The sequence below is a fragment of the Dromiciops gliroides genome, chromosome 5, assembly GCF_019393635.1.
Source record: "Dromiciops gliroides isolate mDroGli1 chromosome 5, mDroGli1.pri, whole genome shotgun sequence".
Taxonomy (NCBI): domain Eukaryota; kingdom Metazoa; phylum Chordata; class Mammalia; order Microbiotheria; family Microbiotheriidae; genus Dromiciops; species Dromiciops gliroides.
The window spans coordinates 194,848,370-194,869,904 of NC_057865.1; the positions used below are offsets into that span (position 1 = coordinate 194,848,370).

General features: G+C 41.8%; 1 protein-coding gene across 2 annotated transcripts in view; it reads left to right on the top strand.

Moving 5' to 3' along the window:
• The first annotated feature begins 498 nt into the window (after nucleotides 1-498).
• Nucleotides 499-21,535, top strand: part of DUSP16 (dual specificity phosphatase 16) — a 112,934-nt gene continuing 91,897 nt past the window's right edge. The window contains exon 1 of one of the 2 annotated variants that reach the window (XM_043968306.1): nucleotides 499-625. The gene's annotated coding sequence lies outside the window, so the exon portion shown is untranslated. The remainder of the gene's footprint in view (nucleotides 626-21,535) is intronic. The other variant, XM_043968307.1, reaches the window with a different exon arrangement.

The following is a 21,535-nucleotide window of genomic DNA, read 5'->3' on the forward strand; positions in this document are numbered from 1 at the left end:
CTGGGATTGGTTTCAAATGACGCCATCGCTTTATTTTTAAACCAATGACCTCATCCTAGCTTGAAGTTTCCTGACCAGCGACTCTTTCTCTTTTCCCCCTAACCTTCCCCCTCCCCCCTGCCTTTCCCCCCACTTCTGTGTATCACTGATTTTTTTTGGGGGGAAGGGAGATTTAATTATTTTAGGAAAAAAACTATTATTACTCATCTCCCCCCTTCTTCACTTTCTCTACAAGTCTCTTTTCCTCCCGAAGTTTTTCATCCTTTTCGACTTTTTTTTTTTAAACTCAAGGCAGGTTGGGGGTGGGAGAAGAAGAGTTGCAAATTTCCTCTCTTCCTAACCCTCCCATCGCCAACCCTCGGAGAAGAAGAAGATAATACAGAGGAGAGAAGAAGAAGGAGGAGGAGGAGGAGGAAGAGGGGAGGAGGAGGAGGAGGAGGAGGAGGAGGAGGAGGAGGAGGAGGAGGAGGAGGAGGAGGAGGAGGAGGAGGAGGAGAGAAGCCGGGCCAGCGTTGGCGACGGCGGCTCCTCGGAAGGGGAAGAGCCCCCGGGAGACGGACACGGGTGACAACTTTCGTTTCTTCCCGGGAGAGCGAGGGGAGCGCAAAAGAGAGGTGGGGGAAAAGTAAGTGGGGTGCTGGGTTGGGTTGGTTTTTTCTTAAAGCAGGCGGCCGAGCGGTGAGCTGAGGCGCCGCAGGGGGCCCCGGCCCAGGGACTGCCCCCCCCCAAGCGGGGGACCCCGGGAGCAGTTGTGCGCCCCGGCTCGCCGCGCGGGCCCAGCCTGTGCAGCGCAGCGCAGCGCAGCGCAGCGCAGCGTGGACACCTCGGGGCGGGCGGGCGGCGCGGCTGCCGCTCTCTTGGGGTTTTCATTCACTGTTTCCCTCCTCTTCTCCCCCTTTTTTAAAAGGGAAGGGGGTGGTGTTGTCGAGCTGGAGGTGGTCTTGGGACAGGGAGGAAATCTGTAGGCCTCGCCAGGGGGTCCCCGGGGTGCTCTGATCGAGGGGAGAAGCGGCTCCCGGAGTTGGGGTAGGGGCAGGCGCGCGAGGCTAAGAGGAGCCGGGGGGCCGCCGACTCTAGCCCGCGGTCCCCTCCGAGTTCCCTGTTCGCGCCCAGCCGGGAGGCGCCGCTGCCCCTCGGGGTGGGGGTGGGGGGTGGCCCGGGCAGCGCTGCTCATTTCCAGGCACTCCTGTTTGTCCCGCGCCCCGTGCTCCTGCCTGGAGAACGTGCTTTGGCTGCCGGGGGGATCGGTATTATTGTAAACGCGTCCCTGGTCCACTGGCGAGAAACGCGTGGATTTGGCGGGTGAGGATGGGGCGGGGGGAGTGTCATTTCCAACTTTGGAGAGGTGGTCCCGATGGTCGCGCTTTACAGGGACCAGAGGGTTCAGGTGGCCAACTTCTTGGGATCTGTTGATCTGCTTGGAGTTTATGTAACAATAACAGTGACTCACATTTCTATAACCCTTTTGAGATCGGCCCAGCTCCTTCCTCAAACCCCCCCGGGAAGACTAATACTAATCCAGGCTTTAAGTAATCCATCGACAAGCCTAGATTGAGGGCCTACTGTGTGCCAGGCACCCGGCTAGACTCTGGGGGGCGCCAGGACCAAAAACAAACCGAGCACCCTCGTGGAACTCACGTTCCGTGGGGGTGGGGAGGGGACCGAGAATGCATGAAAGAAAATACAAAATATTTACAATGTAAACACAAAGTAATGTGGGGCGGGGGGGGGGGCAGTACTAGCTGCAGGGATCCAAGTAGGCTGCCTGTTATGGGGGGTGGTGGGGTGGGGGTGATGCAGCAGTAGCAGCTGTGGGCATCAAGTTAGGCGGATTGTAGGAGGTGGCATTTAATGATTTAAAGTTAAACTTTGAAGGAAGGGAGGGATCCTGAGGCGGAGATGAGGAGAGTGCATTGCAGCCATAGGGGACAGACTTAGTGTGCAAAGGCACGGAGATGGGAGATGGATAATTTGGCTTGGAGCAAAAGACTGCCTGAAAGGGAGTAACAGAATAATTCTGGAGAAGTAGTAGCCTGGACCCAGGTGTTTCGAAGAGCTTTAGATACCAAGCAGAGAAGTTTGTATTCTAGAGGTAGATGTTTTTGTACCTCGAACCAATAAAGAAGCAAAAGAGTTTGGTTTTAGATGTTTGGTTTATTTCTAATGGAAACTAGAACTTTGGAAAAATAAAATCGAGTACTTTTAAAAGGATAAACATATTTTGTTGTAACAAGATCAACGGTTAATGTAAAATCTTTTCAAAACATATATGCTCACACACATAGATATATTTTTTTGCTTCTTACAGCAGTTTGTGAGTTGGGTAGTGTATTATTCCATTTTTTTTAATCGCCAGGGGCAAACATCCTTGTTAACATCCTTGTTTTGAACTCATCAGATGTAACTTCTCAATTCATTTATTTATTTTTTTTATTTTTTAAAGCAATTTCATAGGAATGTAGAAAAGATGGGAAGAACCTGTTATATAACCTGGTTTAGAGAGAGTTCTGGGCCACCAGTCACAACTGTGCTCTCTTGAGCCTAAGGGGTATAAGAAAATTCAGGACATAACCTTTGAAACCTTTTGTTTCTCCAAGATTCATTTCCCACTGCAACTTTATGGTGATTCTCACTTTGCCCTAAAAAAATGAAGAAAACTCATTCGGAAAATGGTCAGACATTTTGTTTTACTGATTTTTTTTTTAGTAGAACTTCATTTTCTAGAGGCACTTAGGCCTGTTTATGTGTTGAAATTTATAGGGGTGATTGTGTGTATCTTGGAAATACAACTTTTTCTTGAAAGTCTGTAAGAATACTTCATCTCCAGTCAAGAAAACAATCATTTTTCCTTTTTCAAGTTCTAACTGAATTTAACCACATTAGCAAATTGATACAAACCCAGATTTCTGTGTCAGTTGATTTGTGTGATTTGTTTTATTTTTTTTAATCCCTCAAGAATTTTTTCCCCTAACTCGTGAAATTGATCAAGTAGAGAAGGACTATTTATATGGAATGATAGTATTTTAAAATTTTTATTACATTTAGTTTTGAGTTGCAGCTAGCTTAAAATACAATCCCTAAAAGGGGTTGGCAGGTAAGCCAGTCAGTGCTTACTGAATTGACCAAGAGTTTATAAACCAAAAAATAATTTGAAACTGAGGTCCTTGTTTCTAATAGGAATAAAAAAGTGATTACTGTACACACAGTGACAAAGTCGACCCAAATACTGTCAGTGTAAATTCAGAGCTTATCGTCTTATTATATATATAAAAAAAAAAATCTTCAAACTGTGGACAATGGTACAGTAACTATAAGTTGAATGTATAGTCTTTGGTCTTGAAAATACACATTTTATTTGGGTGTTTCTATTCCAACTATTGGAATCTTGTTGGAATATTGCTATTCCAACAAAATATTATTGTGTAGGGAGGAGGAAAACAAGAATGAAGTTTCCCAATTTCACCTTCCTAGACTGAATCTTGGAAGAACCTTGTTCTTTGGTGTAAAGATTCAATTCAATTTAATAATCACTTATTAAGCATCTATTAAATCATTGTGCTAGGTGCTGGGGATACCAAGACAAAACCCAAAGAGATCCTGCCCTCAGGGAGTTTATATTCTGATAGGGGGATAGAACAGGTACAGATAAGTAAATACGAGATAATTTCTGTCAGTACCTGACCTGAGGCTTGAAGGAATTCTAGGAATTCTAAGAGCTGGAGGTCAGGAGATATGGGGTCTAGCTGGTAGAAAGGATGGAATAACATGTATTAAATATAACTTATGTAAAACCAGGAGTGTGGGACTTTGTCCTTTCAAAGTCTTCCTGGAAGTATCTGGAAAAAGTCTCTGGAGCCTTCTTTGCCATTAACTTTACCTCCTTGGTCCTTTTGACTTTTTTTTTCTATCTCTTAAAGTCTAGAACTGTGTCTAACTACAGTATTGGGTTTGAGTTGATGCCAAGGTTGGGGTTAAGAACAGGACCCTGAGTGGTTGCTGGCCTTGGTCAGTGACTGGGAGCAGAGCCAGGACTGATGTTTTGGGTTTGTTTTGCTCTTGTGATATCTTCCTCTTCTCTTTTCCTCCAGTTTTTTTTTTTTAATTGCTTATGCTGAGAATTTAATTGAGCTGAGCAGGTGTGTAACATGGGATAGTCTTTGATTAAATAAACTTAAGGAGATGTCTAGCATTCAACTTATTCCACCAGTAATCATTTCACCTTGAGATTACATAATTGATCCTTGGTAAAGTGTAATTTGTGTTGGAAAAACCACATTTTCCTGTCGATTATTTGGTAAAATTATGTTTTTTTTCTAACTTAAGTTCTCCAAACTATTGCATTGGAGACCATCTGGTATACAGAAGTATAAGCTTTAGTGTTTACATGCTGGGCTTGGATGAAAGGTTATTGATAATAAAACTATAAACCAATATGACATAAAATGATTGCAATAAAAACACCCAGAAAAAGAGTTTAAAAAGTCAAGCACAAGAGGAAAAAAATGAGATTTTAAGAAAGATCTATAAGATGACCAGATTTTGTTCCTTCTCTTTCACTCTGACTTCCTAATGATTATATTAAACAGATGGAGAGGAGTAGGCAAAAATACTTCATAATGTAAAGATTATATTCAGCTCTTACTTTCCAATTATTTGATTATATACGACTAACTCTTAATCCCATGTTACTTTCTTCCACCAAGCATGCTTCTGGACAGCCTCCTTTCCATTAGTTTGAACATGGTAAGCTAATCAGAACATATGCAGGAATAGGTAAATATGTCAAGAAGAAAAACACTAAACTACAAATATATTACATCACATAAGTAAGTAAGGAGATTGTAAGATAGCCCCTAGCTGCCTTTTATGAATTCAAGACACCAGGCCCAGATGAACTACAGATGGATCTCGCTTTACAAAAGTGGACAGGATCACAATGTAAAGCGATTTTCTCTGTAATTTGGATTTGTCCTGGATGTGGGGAAAGGAGGGAGGAAGAAGAATTGGAAGCTGGCACACCATTCAAGGACATGTGGGGGGCAGGAGATAGAGAAGGGACAACACTGGCTGGGGGCCAGCCACGTGGGGGCCTGACCTGAACTGAGAGGAAGAAAGGGGGAGGAAAGAAACGTGAGGATCAGACAGGGACACAAACAGGTGAGGACAGGTAACACGTGGGGAATGGGGATAGACACTGGCTACTGGAGCACTGAGGGAAGACACTCAGGGGCCAACAGGCCATAGAATGGGCAGAGTGGGCAAAGGTCTCCTCTGGGCACTAGAGGTCTTGAGCCAAGTCCCTGATCTGGCAAAGCTCTGTGCCCAAGTTCACTTGGTTTTGTTGTTTTGGTAGGGGGAGTAGGAGGCTGGGGAGAGCAAGTACTATATAGTAAAGTTAACATTGGGGGTTTTTTTTGGGGGGGGGTGCAGATTTCTTTCAGAATCCTTTACATAAAGTCATATTTGCATAAATGAAAATTTACTGGAGAATGAGAACTGCACATTTAAGTGTGCTAAAGGAACTGATCCATGTAATGCCCAACCCATTGTCAGTGATCTTTGAAAGAGCATGGAGAAGGGGAATGAAAAAAGCTCAACATGAGTCAACAATATAACATGGTAGCTAAAACAGCCAATGTGACTGTAGGCTTCATTTAAAGGAAAAATAAGGATTGATAGAGCTCAATGGTAGGCCACCATAAGTTCCTTGGGAACTGGGATTGTCTTTTGTCTTTTTTTGTATCTCAATCAATTAATATTATTTAATCGACTACTATGTGCTAAGTTATGGGGACACAAAAAGAGGCAAAAGACAGTCCCTGCCCTCTTGAAGTTCACAATCTAATAGGAGAGACAACATGCAAACAAATAGGTATAAAGCAAGCAATGTACAAGGTAAATAGGAAATGATTAACAGAGGCAAAGAACTAGAATTAAGAGGGGTTAGGGAAGGCTTCCAAGAAAAAGTGGGATTTTGGTTGGGACTTAAAGGAATTACACCAGAGAGGTCAATAAATGGAAGTGAGAAGGGAGAATGTTCCAGGCAGGGGAGCCAGTCAGAGAAAATACCTGGAGAGAAGACAGTTGTTTTGTTCATGGAAGGTCCAGTAGGCCAGTGTCTCCATATCTCTAGCCCTTAGCAAAGCACATAGTACGAGCTTAATAAATTCTTGTTGAATTGACTGGAGAAACATCCCAGATTTGTAGTACTGAGAATGAATGAATGAGCATGAATCAGGTGTTCACCATACCATGCACTGTGCACATATAAATACTGAAGTGGGAGGAGACTTATCTAGACGAATGATTGGAAGGAAAGGGTGTTTTGGTCTAGGAATGGTGAATGGGATGATTGGGCAAGTCAGTTAAATCTGCTTCTTTCCAGAATCTGTTGAGTAGATTACAGATTCCAGTGTTTTTAGTAGGATTGGAAAATGACTGGAATGAGAAAGAGAGTCAGATTGGGTCTTTGTCTGGCTAGGTAAAGTGAGGGGTTACCCATCAGTACAGCCCAGCACCAGGACAGGGTTTCCATAGCACACTTTCTGGAAGGCCAGTGGGTGGACGTATGTAGGTGCTGTGGTGGCAGGTTAAAAAATGCCTTCAATAGAGGAGTTTGGTCACATCTGGAGCTTAACAGAGAAGTTAATGTTTACAATCTGCCTAAAAATGGTCTAATTTTTAACAGCCTTTGTCTCCTCTTTCTGCTACTCCATCACAGCAGAAACAGAGAGACTCCTTGGGACAGAGACTATTTTTATATGTTTGTTTGATGAGTTTTGACGTTCAAAGAATTCTTCACTAAGTGACCAGCCTGCTTGGGGATGAGCCTCCGAGTACTTAGCCAGGCTGGTCCTTGGAAAGCAGACGAAATCTGTTGCCAGGCCCCTACTTGAAATCCTTCCTTTGAGGGCTATTGCCATAGCCTCCTAATTGGCCACTCTGCTTCAGGTCTCTCCCCACTCCAATCAGGCCTCTACACAGCTGCCAAAGAGATTTTCCTAAAGCTCGGGTCTGGCCATTTCACTCCTTCTGAATGCCATGCTTCATGTTGCCTCTAGGATCAAATATAAACTCTTCTTTCGGCTTCTTAGGCTCTTTCCAACTCAATCCGTTCTCCAGCTTTAGTCTTCTTGCCTCTTACTCCTCTAGCTCATTTATGGTGCCTTATTTGATGTTCCTCCCACACAATGCTCTATCTACCATTTCTTTGCCTTTGCATTGTCTCTCATACCTGAAATGCTTTCTTTCTTTACTTGTGTTTTTTAGTCTCTGATTTCCTTCAAGAATCAACTCATTTGGGGGCAGCTAGGTGGCAGAGTGGATAAAGCACCAGCCCTGGATTCAGGAGCACCTGAGTTCAAATCTGGCCTTAGACACTTGACACGTACTAGCTATGTGATCCTGAATAAGTCACTTAACCCTCATTGCCCCACAAAGAAAAAAAAAGAATCAACTCAATTGCTACTTTCTACAAGAGGTCTTTTCTGGTCCTCTACCCCTCTAGACCCTAGTGCTTTCTCCTCTAAGGTTACCTGGTATCTACTTTATATGTCCCTTGTGTGTATATATATATATATATATATTCATATGTTATTGTATCTTCCCTTAGAATGTAAGCTTGAGGGGGCAGCTAGGCAGTGCAGTGGATAAAGCACTGGCCCTGGATTCAGGAGGATCTGAGTTAAAATCTAGCCTCAGACACTTGATACCTACTAGCTCTGTGACCTTGCCCAAGTCACTTAACCCCCATTGCCCTGCCCCCCCCCCAATGTAAGCTTGAGGGCAGGTGTTGTTTTTTTTCACTTTATTTTTGTATCCTCGGTGCTTAGCTCAGTGCCTGATACATAGAAAGTTCCTAAATGTTTATGTGATTGATTGAGAACCCAAGGCCAAATGCTTTTTGTAATGAAGCACTAGAGAGGAAGACTTTGCAGAGAATCTGTTTCTAAATGGAAGGGTGGCTCACTTCCTCTTGGAAAGGGGAGTTGGGCTTTATCATGCATCCAAATGCAACAAGAAATATAATTTTCTGGAACACTTGGTCATCCTATACTGAAGTGTTCATTATATGCTTTTTCAAAGTGATCACCATGAAGATTTCAGCTGGGGCATCAACATAGATAGTGGAGGATGATGAGATAGAGAGATTTTTATGAAGAACTGTATAAGACTTTAAAGATTAAATCAGCTTATGCTTTTGTACTTAGTATACTTATGTGAGCATAAGGGAGGATGATGAAAATGTTATGAAGGTTAAGGAATAAGAAACAAGAGATTCTTTGATTCTATGTCATGTGATAAAAGAAACCAGAGGCTTAGAAACTGCATACAGAAGCCTCCTCTTTCTGGATATAAAATGAATGATTTCTTCAAGAAGAATCGGGAGGTGTTAGGTATGATGAACTTTTCAGCAATATCACCCAAAATGAATGATTATTAGTGGAGTCATTTCCAACTATGTTTCTGTATATAGTAGACACCAACCTGTTGGAGAAAAGAAGAAAAAATACTGTATTAGGAGAGAGAATAAAAATTAGAAGATATGGTATGCATCTCCAACCTGACCTATTTAAATTAATGATTGTTACTGAAGAATGGGAAACGGATAAATGAACAGGCATTGACAGGCCATCAATATTTTATAAGGAAGTTTAATTAATGTGAATTAAAAGCCATGTAAGGAGAACAAAAGAGCCCAGAAACTACCTTAATTAGCAAACACTTGATCTCCTTGCTAAGCAGAAAGAGTTGTTAGTCAAGGGCAAGAATAGTTTAGAATATAAACTCATTGGTAAAATATTATAGATAAGGATGCAAGAAAGATTACGAATAGGGTTGCGTCATGAAACAGGGGAAGGGAAAAGTTTGCTGACAATTTGTCAGGAGATGCAATGAATCTAGGTCATCTCCAAGATGTGTAAGGATGGAGTTATTAGGGAAAGAGACAAAAAATGGAAACATTTAAATAATTTTATAACTAGTTATTTTCCTCACTGGTGATAGTGGAACTACAACAATTGGACTCAACATCCCCTTCATGTGAAAGCAATGAAAAAGATAGAAATTGCATTTGGACTGGACCAACGTACATATCCAGATCTGCATGGATGCAAAATGTTGAGGATATTGAAGGATATGTATTTTTTTCTTTTGGGGGGGATATATTCTTAAGATAACTGAAAGAGGAGAGAATGCCAAATGTGGAAAAATATTAGACTTTATTATTACTGAAAAAAAAATACAGCAGACCCCAAAATATCTTTAACTAATGAGCCGTGGCTGCTTTGCTGTATTTATAAGATTTTTATTAGAATAATCAAGTAATCAATTAAATAAGCCTGTTATTTACCAGATCATGTACATATAAGTCAAGTCATGTCAAAAAGCTTTTATTAAGTGTCTACTATGTGCCAGGCATTGAGAATATTTTTTTAAAAAACCATAGCTTCTTCTAAGCAACTTTGTACCAGCAAGAAGTAGATAGGATCAATTGGCAATAATCTGAGAAGGAAGATGCTAATATCAAGGAGGATTGGGAAAGGCTTCTTGTAAAAGGTGAGATTTTAATGGCAACTTTGTCAGAGAAGGTCAGGATACTGATTAAAAGGGAGACAATTCCAGGACAGGGTAGAGTGGGAGAACAGTCTATGAAAATGCACCAACTGGAGATGGAGTGTCTTGTGCAAGGAATTGCAGGGGAGCTAGTGTAGACTATATGAAGGCTGGTGAAATGGACTTTAAACACTAAACAAAGGTGATAGGGAGCCATTGGAACTTATTGGGTGGGGTGTGTGTGTGTGTGTGAGAGAGAGAGAGAGAGAGAGAGAGAGAGAGAGAGAGAGAGAGAGAGAGAGAGAGAGAGAGAGAGAAATAGACTTGTGCTTTAGGAATAAATATCATTTTGACAGCACAATGGCAGATTGACTGGAGTGAGCAGATATTTGAGGCAGGAAGACCAACCTGATGACTATGACAGTTTATAGTCTAGGTGTGAGGTGATGAGGACCTGCACCAGGGTTAAAGCTATATCAGAGGAGAGAAGGGAATGTCTAAGAGATATATTGCTGAGATCAAATCAAGAGGACCTGGCAAGAGATTGGATATGGGTGTTGAGTGAGGGTGACAAGTAGAGGATGACACCTAGGGATGATGGTGCCTTTGACAGTAATAAGGAAGTTAGGAAGAGGGCAGAGGTGGGGGTAGGGAGAAAGATAATGAGTTCAGTTTTGGACATGGTCAGTTTAAGATGTCTGTGGGGGGCAGCTAGGTGGTGCAGTGGATAGAGCACCATCCCTGGAATCAGGAGTACCTGAGTTCAAATCCAGCCTCAGACACTTAACACTTACTAGCTATGTGACCCTGGGCAAGTCACTTGACCCCAATTGCCTCACTAAAAAAAAAAAAAAAGACGTCTATGGGATAGCCAGTTCAAGATTACTGATAGGCAGTTGGACTAGAGGTCAGAAGGCTGGAGATCAGGAGAGAAGAAATGACTGGATGAATAGCTAGGAGAATCATCTGAATCATTAGGAGCTGGTGAGGCTACCAAGTGAGGTGGTTGATAGTTTAGGACAGGGCTTTTTAAACTTTTTCCATTCTTGATCCCCTTTTTGCCTGAGAAATTTTTCTGTGACCCTGGGTATATAGGTACATAAAATAGGTATATGAATCAAACATTTACTTCCAAATTTTTCATGACCTCCAGTTTAAGAAGTTTTGGTTCAGAGGGAATAAACAAGAAGGTCTATCACAGACCCTTAGAGGACACCCACAATAAATCAGTGTGAACTGGATGAAGATCCAGGAAGAGGTCATATAGGCAGGAGGGGAAGCAGGAGAGGTAGGAGAAAACCAGGCAAGTTCAAGAGAAAAGAAAGTACCAAGAAGGTGGTTGACGGTGGCAAAGATTGTCAAGAAGTCAAGAAGGGGGAAAAAAAAAAGGGGGCAGCTAGGTGGCACAGTGGATAGAGCACTGGCCCTGGAGTCAGGAGGACCTGAGTTCAAATCCGGCCTCAGACACTTAACACTTACTAGCTGTGTGACCCTGGGCAAGTCACTTAACCCCAATTGCCTCACTAAAAAAAAAAGAAGTCAAGAAGGATGAAGACAGAGAGGAGGCCATTAGGTCTGGCTTACCAGTCCTTTCCTTTCTTCTTAGAGGGCCTTAATCATGATTTATTTATGATTTTTATTAGTATTTATTATTGTCATAATTATCATCATCATTATCATTTAGTTGCTCTCCCTTTTTTCTCCACATGAATCAGCTGAATTGGTATCTGCTGCTTTTTGTGGGATGTGTAGCATCCAGCCTAAACGTTACTACCATGGAAGTACTAAAAGGGGATCCCCACTGCTGTACCCTACAGCCAGACCTTTGAGGTTTCTGGCACTGTCTAAGCCCACCATGCTGCTTGGTTGGAGTGTGGGGATGCCGAGCGGGAGATGGGAGCATTACAGTTGTCTCATTATTTTGTGAGGTTTTTACCTTGTGTGGTTTGTCTGTCTTGCCAATTATTTCTGTGCTTATCTTGTGGTTTTAGCTTTAGTTACTCTCCATCTGGTGCATGATTGCCTTTTCTGAGGTTTCTGGGTTGAAGGCATTGGCAGAAAGCTTCTTGGCACTGAGGCAGTTCCTAATCCCTTATTTTATAAGGAATGGTGACTATAGACCCGTGATTGAAATGAACTCATTGTTAAATTATTTCTAAATATACTTCTTCATGTATTTAGACTTCAGTGAAGGTTTGTTAACTACTCACTAAAAGTCTGGGGCAGCTAGGTGGCTTAGTGGATGGAGCACTGGCCTTGAAGTTGGGAGGATCTGAGTTCAAGTTTCACCTCAGGCACTTACTAGCTGTGTGACCCTGGGCAAGTCACTTAACCCCAATTGCCTTAAAACATCCCGGGCCATCTCCAGTCGTCCTGATGTATATCTTGCTACCGGAACCAGATGGCTCTGGAGGAGAGAATGAGGTTGGTGACCTTGCATAGCCCTCCATCACTTAAATCCAATTCACTGCAAGTCATGACATCAGCCTGATGTTACAGTCCTCTTTGAGAATGAAGGACAAACAACAACAGCAGTTAACTACTGACTATCATCAAGGTGTAGTAATAGACTATGGGGATACAAAGAAAAAAAGAATAATCAGTTCTCTCAGCTTGGTGGTGGTACAGTAGATAGAGTGTTGGTCCTGGAGTCAGGAAGAGCTGAGTTCAAATCCAGCCTCAGACACATATTTAGCTGTATGACCCTGAGCAAGTTATGGGAATAATAATAGTACCTACCCTGCCAGGGTTGTTGTGAAAATCAAATGAGATAAAATAAATAATAAACAACAATAACACGTAAATAATAATAATAGATGAGAAAATAAATTGTGAAGCCCTTAGCACAGTGCCTGGCACAAGGTAGGAACTTAATAAATGCTTATTTCCCCTTCCCTTCCCTCAAGGAGCTTACATTCTTTGTATTGGTGGGATTCTACCTGTACACAGGTTGTCAGTGCAAAGTAATTTGAGGAGCAGAACATTCAAACATGAAGGGGTTCGGGGATGGTTTCACAGTCCAGGTGGCATTTGAACTGAGCCCTGAAGGAAGATACAGATTCAGAGAAAGATAGAGATTGGGAGGTGGAGGGAGAGAGACTGGGAAAGGGAGGGGGAAATGGGAGGGGGGAGAGAGAGAGAGAGAGAGAGTGAGAGTGAGCGCTGGAGGAGGGATGGGGAAAGAGAGAGAGACTGAGAGAATGGAGGGAGAGAGGAGAAAGCTCACATTCTGGGCATTCTGAGACTTGAGCAAATCCACAGAGACAGGAGATGACATGTTAGGTTTGGAGAACAGTTAGTTGTCTGTTTGACTACAATGCAGAGCTCTTGTGAAATAAGGTTGGAGAGGTAGATTGGAGCCAGATTGTATAGGGCCTTAAATGCCAGGCTGAGGAATTTGTATTTTATCTCAGAGGCAATAGGAAGCCACTGAAAGTTTTGACCGGGGAAATGACCTGGTTAAACTTGTACCTTAGGAATATATTGTTTGCGTAGATCTGTGGAGGATAGCTTGAGGAAGGATTGATGCTAAAAGCAGGGAGGTTGTTGGCATTACTTCAGGCAGGGAGGGGTTCGTTAGAACTTGAGTTATATTGACCTGTGTCCGTGAAGAGAACAGGGCAGGTAGGAGATGTTGTAGAGACAGATCGATGGGACTTGGCAGCTTGATGGCTGTCTCTATGGGGTGAGAGAGAGTGAAGATCTGAAAGATGGTAGTACCTTGAGAAGAAATAGGGAAATTTCAGGGATTGGGGAGGTTTAGAGGAAAAGAGGAGGAATCCTTTTTGGATATGTTGAGTTTGAATTAAAAAGAGCAATAGACTCAGAGGTGGAGGACATGGGTTCAAATTCAGCTCCTCGTGATGTTGAGCAAGTTATTTAAGTGCTCAAGTCCTCAATTTTCTCATCTGTAAAATGAGGGTGGGAAGAGAGTTGGACTATACATGGTGCCTAATGTCCCTTTTGGCTCTGAGTCTATTGTCTTATGAACCTATAACTTAGTTCATATTAATCCTCTTCACGATCTCCTTCGAGGAAGCATTTACATCCAGGTACTTCTGGATACTGGTAATTAAAACACAAAAACCAAATGGCCCTTGACCTTTGGTAATCTTAGATTTTGTTAGAAGAAACAACCCTAAGTAAATGCAAAATGTATTTTAAAAAGTGGAAAGTTGGGGCAGCTAGGTGGTGCAGTGGATAAAGCACCAGCCCAGGATTCAGGAGGACCTGAGTTCAAATCTGGCCTCAGACACTTGACACTTACTAGCTGTGTAACCCTGGGCAAGTCACTTAAACCTCATTGCCTCGCAAAAAACCCACAAAAAACCCCCAAAATAGTCAAATCAACAATATGCACAATGATTGCCACAGTGTTAGTGGGAAGAACAACAAAAACTAAATCCTGGGTAATTATAAAGATCTTGGACTCAAAGAAGGGATGAGAATAAATCTCTCTCACTCATTTTGTGTGCATAAAATTATAAATGATAAATATAATATGGCATAATAAATGAATAATAAACTAATATGCTTTAACATTATAGATACACTCATATTTTGTTGTTGTTCAGTTCCATCTGACTCTTTGTAACCCCATTTTGGAGTTTTCTTGGCAAAGATTCTGGAGCGGTTTGCCATTTCCTTCTCTAGCTCATTTTTACAGATGAGGAAACTGAGGCAAACAGTGTTATGTGACTTACCCAGGGTCACACAGCTAGTAAGTATCCGAGGCCAAATTTGAATTCATGAAGCTGAATCTTCCTGATTTCAAGCCCAGCACTCTCTCCACTGCACCTCTAGCTGCATACACACACAGAAACACACATAACGTGTATATATATATGCATGTAAATATATATAGATGTACACATGTACTATAAACATTCATCTGCATATACATATACATACATACATACATACACACACAAATTTTATATATATATATATAAAATGTTTCAGAGGTGGGATTTGACCCCAGCCAGGTCTTTCTGATTGAGGCTGGCATACTCCACTGTGACTGAGTACTCAGTGAATGCTTGTGGATTTATTGATTTGCATGTCCAACACCTGGCACATTGTCAAATTTTTGTTGAATTGAATATAATCTTAATTATTTTTATTGATGGGAGGCTCCTTTACAAGAACTTTTGAGGCACTATTTGATTTTATTGCTACAAAAGGTTCAAATGATCAATATCAGTGAAACTATTTTTCTTCTAACACATCCTTTGAAGTAGGTAATTGTAGCAGCAGTTGCTTTCATTTAGATTCTGTGAATGAGTGCAAGTCATCAATAATGTCAATATTTGTTTGATTTGATCACTTTTTTATGATCACCATTAAAGATCTTGTACAGGAAAGCCTTCAATCCCTCTCTCCCATAAGCCACCCAAAATCTTGAAACAAAAAGAACCAAACCACTTTTGGTTCATTTGAAAGATCTGAGCTTCAAGATGGCTGTTAGTCTTCACAGAAGTCTAATTGTAATGTTGGAAAATGCATTAGTTGAAAGAGATTTGTGTTTGGGGAATTTCTATGTACTGAGTGTTTAGATAGAATGATACCCATTTGCCAGGGGGAAAAAAGTAAACAAACAGCTTTTATAGTCAGTCCTCTTTAGTCAAAAGCATCATGAATGGAATTAATGGAAACTTTTGTTTACAGAAAGGACCTTTTCATTCTTTCATTAAAATAAGCAGGTTGACTCCTGAAATTGTAAGGGATGTGTGTTTGTATACACACACACACACACAGAGACAGAGACAGAGACATATATATCCTATATTTTTCTGAGGAAATTCTCATTTCTTTTTTTTTGAAAGAAGTTATCAAAATTAAGAAATAAGGAACTGTATATGGGATAAGCGTTGTGTGTTTTAAAAAATTATTGCTACTACTACTGTATTTTATAAATTAATTGATTGCTATTTTATATATTAATTGGCAGTAAGCATTTATTATTAATTATTATCAGTATTGACCATGTGTCTCCCTCACTTCTCATGTTCTCAGGCCTTCATACCTCCATTGTCCTAAGAGGATGAGTACACACCAAGAGACAGCATTACTAGACAAGTGAGCCAAGAGCTATAATCTTTGAGTGGTCAAGGGTTTTATCCTCTTTAGATAGCTAATTGGTTAGCATCATTCAATTCCATTGGTGACATGACTTGAGGGTGGTCCAAACTAAAATAAACTCTAATGATGACACTAGGGAAGAGTATTCGAAAAGCCACCCCTGTAGGGCAAAGACAAAGTCCAGTATCTAGCTGTGGTTTGATTCCTTCAGTACACTGAGGTAGACAAAAGAATCAATCTCCATTTCTTTTGGGGCTTGTCCCAGACAAGAGCTGAACTTCCTCAAGGATTAGACTTTCTAGAGTGGCGGGGGTGACAGAAACTGATCTGTGGGCCCCCCAAGAAATTAATTATTAATAATTATTGTCTCATAGTTGTAAGCGATTCAGAAAAGCATCTACAGCCCTTTAGGAGTTTATAGTCATTGGCATTGTGGTAATATGGCATCTTGGCATTAAAATAGCTGAATTTGAGCCTCCACTCAAATATTTGCTACCTCTCTGCCCTCTTAAAATAGGGGCATTAATACCTGTCTATTGGGCTTCAGAGGGCAGAACCAGGAGCAAGTTGTCAAGAAGCAAATTTAACCTCGATGTTAGGAAAAACTTGCTAAGACTTAGATCTATCCAAAAGTGAATAAGTTGCCTCAGAAAGCAGAGAGCTCTTCTTTTATTTATTTATTTATTTATTTGTTTGTTTGTTTGTTTGTTTATTTATTTATTTATTTTTGGGGGTGAGGCAATTGGGGTTAAGTGACTTGCCCAGGGTCACACAGCTAGTGTCAAGTGTCTGAGGCTAGATTTGAACTCAGATCCTCCCGACTCCAGGGCTGGTGCTCTATCCACTGCGCCACCTAGCTGCCCTAAGAGCTCTTCTTCATTGGTCTTTAAGCATTTGTAGGCATGGTAAAGAGTGGAGAGGATTCTTTTAGGGTTATGCGTTTATGTTGTTGTCATTAGGTGTGCCTGACTTGTGATACCATGAACCATAGTTTCCTGGGATTTTCTTGGCAAAGATACTGGAGTCATTTGCCATTTCCTTCTCCAGTAGATGAAGGCAGAAGCCAATGGAACCAGCTTCAGTTGGCCCATTTGTTAAATGTTCAGTTATAAGTAGTCGCATCTTGGAAATCAGCAGCCCCAACAAACTGGGTCTTGATTTATTGTTTTTTGATTGTTTAGAAATAAGAAAGTGATGAGGGGAAAAATGTTGATAGTGCCAATTAAATTTTAAAATCTATCATATGAGAATATAAGTTCTCCACCCAGAGCCAGTTGTTAGACATTTGCCCTGTTATTTTTATTTATGTTCTGGCCAGAAACTCTGAGGGTCTTTCCTTCCCAAATTGATTTTTTTATGAAGGCAAGGTAGGCCAGCTTTTGCCTCAGTTCTTACCTATCCTTTAATCACTGAATGGGCGTTGCCTCAGATATACTGACTCCTGGGAAAGACTTAAACTTAAAAACACCAAGATCTTCCACTGCATCCCAAGCCATTGCCAGTTGTCCTGACCTATGTCTTGCCACAGGACTTGGCAATTAAATCCAATTCACTTGCAAGTCAAGCCATCCCCCTCCTAATGTCATTGGTCCTCTTTGAGAACGAAGGATGAACAACAACAGTTTAATGGGTATGAAGTGTTTTTTTCAGGATTGTTTTCATTTTCATTATCCTGATAATTAGTGATTTGGCAAATTTTTCTCAGGTCAGTCTCCTTATTTTACTGATGAGGAAATTGAAAGCCTTGAGAGGTTGTAACTTTCCCAGTGTCCTGCAGATGACAGTGGCAGAACCAGGATCAGGATTTGACCCCAGAGCTTATTTCGTTCTTTGCAATCTTGTTTTCAGCACTTAGGGCAGTGCCTGGCACATAGTAGGCCCACTTTCTCCAAATCTGGGGGTGGGGACAACTTTCTTTCCACTTTTTATTTAAACATTTATCATGGTTTTTTGTTTTTTTTTTACTTAATCTTCACAGTGACACTGGGTCTGACTCTTTGTTCTCAATCCCAGATCTTGCCTATCAGTTTCTCCCTTCCTTTTGTGTGTGTGTGTGGAGTGGGGGGAGCAGTGAGGGTTAAGTGACTTGCTCAGGGTCACATAGCTAGTAAGTATCAAGTGTCTGAGGCTGGATTTGAACTCAGGTCCTCCTGAATCCAGGGCTGGTGTTTTATCCACTGCTCCACCTAGTTGCCCCCCTTCTCCCTTCCTTTTAAAGTAAACTCCTCTGTTACCAACATATCCCAAGGACATGGCAGCAAGAGGTGGTGGTGGTGGCCTTTAATCGATGTGTCCCCAGGATACCCTGAGATGTTCCTGGAGAGGACCTCTCAGCCTAAGAGTTTACAGCTGTGAAGAGGGGAGCCATGTAGAAAAAGGGGGTAGGAGTTTTTGAACCCCAGCCTTCTTCTTCTTCTTCTTCTTCTTCTTCTTCTTCTTCTTCTTCTTCTTCTTCTTCTTCTTCTTCTTCTTCTTCTTCTTCTTCTTCTTCTTCTTCTTCTTCTCCTTCTTCTCCTTCTTCTTCTTCTCCTTCTTCTTCTTCTTCTTCTTCTTCTTCTTCTTCTTCTTCTCCTTCTTCTCCTTCTTCTTCTTCTCCTTCTTCTTCTTCTTCTCCTCCTCCTCTTCCTCCTCCTCCTCCTCCTCCTCCTCCTCCTCCTCCTCCTCCTCCTCCTCCTCCTCCGGCAGTGAGGGTTAAGTGACATGCCCAGGGTCACACAGCTAGTACGTGTCAAGTGTCTGAAGCCAAATTTTGAACTCAGGTCCTCCTGAATCCAGAGCTGGTGCTTTATCCACTGCACCACCTTCCTGCCCCCATGAACCCCAGCCTGCTAAAGGAGTTTTCCAGTATCCAGTTTCTTGGAAAGAGTAAGTGAGGGATTTCTTGCATCATGCTGCCTCACTGCCCAGGTTCAGATCCCAAAGTTTTAGACTTCCTGTGCTTAGTCTTCCAGAGGGAGAAGGTAGTTCCCAGAGAGCAGCACATAGTCTTGGAGAGAAGGGGACTGTGCACACGCATGGCCCCGCAGCCCTGTGATATCATAGGGCAAATATTTGGTTCACCTTTGACAGCTGCTGGGAGTTCTTTGGATGGTGTCTGTCCAGCCTCTCTTACAACCCCAAATTCATTTTCTTTTTGGAGAAGTCTAACCCATTTGGGCAATAGCCTGAATCCAAAGACCTGAGTCAATTACCTGAATGTCTTGGGGTTGCCTTTGCCAGAGCTCCAACATCGTTGTTTCTCTTCTGAGATGAGTCCAAACCACAGGGTGGCACTATGAGTCTGGATAATTGTATAGATCCTGGCGGGGGGTGGGGGGATGGGGGGGATTTATTGGAGAGGGAAGAGAATCATATTGATTATTTATGGTACTCTTCTAAGCTCTTGTGTTTTCTTCTTTCTGTCTGGGGAAAAAAAAAACACCTGTCTTCTATTTGAGGGATTACACTGGGAACCCCCTTAATCCAGATCTATGGGGTCTGATTGGGGTCAAAATGAGCCAGACCGTGTGAAGACAAAGAGCTTTGGAGGGGTGGAGGCAGTTAGGAAATATGTTATGGAATTATTGATTTAGGGTTGGATAGGACCTTAGATATGATTTTACACATGAGGAAATGACACAAAGAGTTAAAGTGACATGTGACAAAGTTATACTCATAATAAGTCTCAGAACTGAAATTCAAACCCAAGTCTTCTGATTCCAAATCCAGTGTCTATTCTATTGCCTGGTTATGAATAAGATCATGTTTGATGCAAGGCATCCTGACTTATTTATCTAGCACAGTGCTCTGCACAGAGTTGTAGCTTATTAAAGTTGGTTGATTTGTGTTCACCCCAAACTCTTTTGGTTCCTTTTTTCAAACACAACAGACAGTAGGAGCTTAATTCTTAACAATTTAACTTAATTCAATACAACAAACACTTATTAATCACTTGCTATGTTCAGGCACTGTTTCAGCAGTATAGGACACAAAGATGAAATCAGTCCCGATCCCTATCTTGAGGCAGTCTGTCATATAGTAAATAGTGGTAGAGAACCACTCTTTTTTTTTTTTTTTTTTTTTTAGTGAGGCAATTGGGGTTAAGTGACTTGCTCAGGGTCACACAGCTAGTAAGTGTTAAGTGTCTGAGGCCGGATTTGAACTCAGGTACTCCTGACTCCAGGGCCGGTGCTCTATCCACTGCTCCACCTAGCTGCCCTGAGAACCACTCTTGAAGAAGAACTGCTTCTGCTTATAATATCTGTGTTTCCATGGGCAAGTCACATAAATGATGACCAGGCTACTCCTTAAGGTGAAAAGCTAATGATGAACACCGGTGGAGGGTATTCCTAAAATGAATACAGTTCTTATTAGTAAATGCAAAGGAGAGGTCTATATAAAATGCTGTGACTCGTGTAAGGAAAGAAAGTTCACTTCTAGCTGGGATAGACTATTGAAGGTCCCTGAGAAGAGGAGGTTATTTCATTCTTTGCAATCTTGTTTCCAGTGCTTAGTGCAGTACCTAGCACATAGTAGGCAGATTAATAAAGGCTTGTCCATTGGCCTAGGAAGGCTGAACGAAACAGGCCTATCAGTTTTAGCTTATTTGCCTTTCTTCCAACTTGGTATTACCATCACTTGTTTCGTTGCCTTTGCTCAGACAGTTTGGAAAGAACTCTTTTCTTACCTCATGCTTTTGGAATTTCTAGCTTCTTTCAGGCCTCAGGTCATGTACTTTCTCCTCTATAGGACCATTCCAGATTCCCCTAGATGTTAGTGCTTTCTCCTTCTGATGCAAATGTATTCCATTCCCCCTCCCCCCCCCTTCCTTGTAATGCCTTTGAGGATCAGAAATTTATCTTGTTTTATCTTTGTACCTTTAGAATCTAGCACAGTTTTTTTTTAGAATGGTGGATTCTTGTTGAATTGCATTGAATTGGATAGAATCCCACCCCAGTAGCTAGGGCTGGTAGGTGACTCGATGGATAGAGCACCAGGCCTGGAGGCAGGAGGACCTGAGTTCAAATTTGGTCTCAGACACTTAGTTTATTGGCTTTGTGATGGTGGGCAAGTCTCTTGAGTTCCTCATCTGTAAAATGAACTGGAGAAAGAAATGGCAAATCACTTTAGTATCTATGCCAAGAGATGGGGTCGTGGAGATTCATACACACTGAAACAACTCAACAAAACCAACCTCATTTGGACTTGGAAGGAAGACAATTCCATCTGACAGAGATGGAAGGGGAAGATTATGTTCTAGGCATAGAAGATAGCATGAAGAAAGGCTTGGAAATAGGACAGGGTAGGAGGGTGGAACAAAACTGGATTTTTTTTGGTCGGTGCTTTTTGGATGTAGAGGGAAGATTGTTTTCATACTCTTTATTTTTTTATTTTGCAGGGCAATAAGGGCTAAGTGAATTGCCCAGGGTCACACAGCTAGTAAGTGTCAAGTGTCTGAAGTTGGATTTGAACTCAGGTCCATCCTCCTGAATCCAGGGCCGGTGCTTTATCCACTTCACCACCTAGCTGCCCCTGTTTTCACACTCTTTAATTTACATAGACAAGATAGGGAATCCACCAGCTGGCCTATTCTTTTTCCTTATACGCCTTTAGCTAAAAAGTGAGGTCCTATAGATGAGGAATAAATATGGCGCATGCTGTCTGACAGGATTCTTTTGTTCTGTTTTTCTTTGTTACAAGTTGGGATTTGATGATGGGGTGTTTATCTGGAAATGAGTGTGATGCAAAAAACAAAAGGCATCAATAAAAAATTTATTTTCAATGGTTCAGGAAGCAACCGATGCTTTGGAGACAGGAAGACGAAGCAGAGTTGCTGTTGTAGAAAGACTCTTGGGAAATGGAATCAGCCATGCTATCTCTGAATTTCCCACAGCTGCAAGAAAAGATAGGTGAATCAGGG